General features: G+C 40.6%; 1 long non-coding RNA gene across 1 annotated transcript; it reads right to left on the bottom strand.

Moving 5' to 3' along the window:
* Positions 1–254: 254 nt before the first annotated feature.
* Positions 255–3,287, bottom strand: LOC143274550 (uncharacterized). The gene is made up of 2 exons (XR_013053211.1): positions 3,189–3,287; positions 255–1,138 (listed from the first exon to the last, which is right to left on the bottom strand). It is a non-coding gene; the product is annotated as an uncharacterized LOC143274550 (long non-coding RNA).
* Between the last annotated feature and the right edge of the window lie 279 nt (positions 3,288–3,566).

The following is a 3,566-nucleotide window of genomic DNA, read 5'->3' as shown; positions in this document are numbered from 1 at the left end:
CAGAAACCATTGCCCTTGGTGTAAAATCATTATTCTCAGCCCTGTTGTCTAACACTTTTCAGAACGTGACTCTGGTTATGCCATCCACCATAGCTTCCTTCTGGCTTTCTGTAGTTCTTCTAGCTAAGCCCCCCAGCTAGGCAATCCAGCTTCCAATATGAAATTGGCCCTGTCATTCTCCCTTCACCCTTCTAATTCACTGTGTCTGTGAACTATTTATTGGTGAGCTTTCTGGGTCTTTGCCAATCTTCTAATTCTTTTTAAAAGTTTTACTAACTTTCCAGCATCTTTATTCATTTCCATAATTTAATACATTTGAGCTCACAAACTACATATGCCCACTCCATGGGTATTTCTATTGCTCCTTCAGGTAAAATTTTATATTTTAATATCATTTGGAGAGGAGTGTTTTTGTGCTGTTTCCTTTCTGAGTCTTGGTTTTCAGTCTGGACTATTATATTAGCTCCTCAAGATCAGAACCTGAATCTGATTTTTCTTCTTGCAAGCACAATAACAGCTGGTTAACTACTGGGGATGATGGAAACCAGGAATGTAAATACACGAGACTTGCTTAAGCTGTCCAAATGGGGGGAACATAAGAAAAGTTTGTACTCCAGTGTTGGGGAAGCTTGTGGGTCAAGTTCCATGGAAAACAGTTGTTATTACTTGGAGAGTTTCTTGCTGCTGCTGCTGCTGCTGCTGCTGCTGCTGCTGCTGCTGCTGCTGTTGCTGCTGCTGTTGCTGATGTTGCTGCTGCTGCTGCTGCTGCTGCTGTTGCTGCTGTTGCTGCTGCTGTTGTTGCTGATGTTGCTGCTGTTGCTGCTGCTGTTGCTGCTGCTGTTGCTGCTGCTGTTGCTGCTGCTGTTGTTGCTGATGTTGTTGCTGCTGTCATTGTTATTATTGTTGCTGATACTGTTGCTGCTGCTGTTGCTGCTGCTGTTTTTGCTGATGTTACTGATGTTGTTGCTGCTGTTGCTGTGTTGCTGCTGTTGTTGTTGTTGTTGCTGCTGCTGCTGTTGCTGCTGTTGCTGCTGTTGCTGCTGCTGTTGTTTCTGCTGTTGTTGCTGCTGCTGTTACGGCTGCTGCGTCAAGACTCTGAGGTTTTTCTACAGAAAGTTACTGCTCTTGGGACCAGTATCTGTGGGAGAAGGGGGACAAGGGATGAAGGATGAGGCTTGGGAAAGGAAGAAATTAGTTGAACTGTGATATCAATCCAACATTCTCAGTCACTCTCCTGGGAATCTCTGGAACTGTACCCTTCCTTTGCCTGTCTCAACTAAAGCAAAGGTCATTGATACACAATTAGGCTCCTCTGGATTGGGATGAAGCCAGTGACAGAGAATAACTGAGTAAGACAACCACTTTCAGCAATTTCCAAAACAGACTGCGGGAGTGAGACACCAGGAGCTCCAATCACCGGAAGCTTTCGGTCCTCAAGGGAGAGTCTGTTGATGCCACAGCAGCATGTGACAGGATTAACTATCGGCTTTCTTATCTTCGTTACCTGTAACCCCTCCCCTCCCAACCACTCAGGTACATAGCCCTTTTCTTCCAGCCCATCGCCTGCATACCCCCTCGTCCATCGAAGCCATCACCTGTACCTTTAATGTTTAGAAGCTCTTTCACTGCTGCTGATAATGAGTTGGGAAAGTTAATAAGTACAGAAAGCAATAAAGATGAATAAAATGTTTAAGCATCCCCTTCTAGAATTAACTCTTCTTCAATTTCTATCATATTTACAGCCCTGTTCTTTTTAAATGAAAAGCATTGTAGGAAAATTCAAATTGCTTCTATTTCTACCTTCTATAGAGAAAGGTAATCATAATGTGTATGGGAAATTCCTTGTTCATTTTAGATATTTTAAATGAATAGGTTGAAACTATAAATAGAGACTATACTATATATCTTAAGAAAACTGAAGAAAAAATTTTAAATATTTTTGACAGGCTTCAGAAAGACAGATATTTTCATGTATTAATTCAACATATATATTTTCACATGTTAATTAAAAAATATTTATAGGAATAAATAAACAAATGTGTTTGTTAGTATTTGTGAAAAATAGAAAATACTTTAATGTGATTTTAAAATTATGTAAGCCGGGCGGTGGTGGCGCACGCCTTTAATCCCAGCACTCAGGAGGCAGAGCCAGGCGGATCTCTGTGAGTTCGAGGCCAGCCTGGGCTACCAAGTGAGTTCCAGGAAAGGCGCAAAGCTACACAGAGAAACCCTGTCTCAAAAAACAAAAAAAAAAATTATGTAAATAACATCATATTATAATGTAATTTTTTTCATACTGTCTTTTGAAAATTTTTTACATTGCAATTTATTGACTTACTTCACTTTCAACTGTTTATGAAAGTCTGCCAAAGAACCATAGTGTATTTTACTTATTCATTCTCATACTGGTAGGCATTTAAGTGACTTTCACATTTCACCTTTTTGTGAATTCCTCCCCTCCAGACTTCCTTGACAGCTCTACTTGAATGAAATGTCCTTTCCTTTTGAAATTTCTTGCTGAGACTGACCAGACCTTCAGAGAAGAATTCCAGCTCTTTGTTCTTTGCCCCTCTGCCTAGACTGTGACAAGCACCAGGCACTTTCCCTACAATTCCTATTGTTTCTGAGTCAGTTCCATCAACAGACTTAATTCTTAGCCAGACCTACAGAGGAGCAGAGCAGAGTGACAGATGTGGGCAGAGTGAGCACAGTTCATTGCCTCCAAATAAATGTGAAGTTCTTTCTAGAAATTCACCACAAGAAAACAACTTCAAGAGAGGAAATAACCTATGCGCATGAAGGCTTGTTTTTTTTTTTTTTTTTTTTTTTTTTTAGTTTTTCGAGACAGGGTTTCTCTGTCTAGATTTGCGCCTTTCCTGGAACTCACTTAGTAGCCCAGGCTGGCGCATGGAGGCTTTTTAAGGGGAAAAATGAGAAACAAAATGACCAACAAAAAGGAGTCCTTATATAAATCATGGTAGATCAACTCAAAAGAACAGTGTTCATTCCTTCATGTGGTGACTCTGAGAGCCAAGTACCAAGATGCCATTACATGGACTCAATCTTTCAAGTTCTAATGAGTTTGAATCTCTGTCATTTTATGTCACTCTAGAAGAGGAACACACAGTGAGACAGTGTCAGAGGGAACGCATAGAAAGCTAAGTGACATCTACAATGTATGAAAGTACCTTTGCATCTCCGGACAAGAATGAGAAAGGAGAACAATGGATTTAAAACAACAATATTGAAAAGCAGAGAACCCAGGAAACTTTCACCCCCAGGATCATGAACTGGGAAGCTTCTGTGTTGCCAAGGTTACCATGTAGCTGAGGTTCTGTGTTTCACAGTGACAGTACCGTGTTCATCTGTGGTAGGAGACACCCTGAGCGAGAAAGCTGAGTAACCAACTCATGTGGAAGTGATGTTGATGACATTGTTGTAATTCTTATTTGTTAGTTTTTTACTATAACTAATTTATAAATTAAAATTTATCATAAATATGTATGTAGGGGAAAATAGGGTCTGTGTCTGTGTGTGTGTGCGCGCGCACACGCTCTGGCGGAAGC

The sequence above is a fragment of the Peromyscus maniculatus genome, chromosome 8 (assembly GCF_049852395.1).
Source record: "Peromyscus maniculatus bairdii isolate BWxNUB_F1_BW_parent chromosome 8, HU_Pman_BW_mat_3.1, whole genome shotgun sequence".
NCBI classification, from domain to species: Eukaryota; Metazoa; Chordata; class Mammalia; order Rodentia; family Cricetidae; genus Peromyscus; species Peromyscus maniculatus.
Note: the sequence above shows the minus strand (reverse complement) of the source record. Positions and strands in the feature narration are given on the sequence as shown.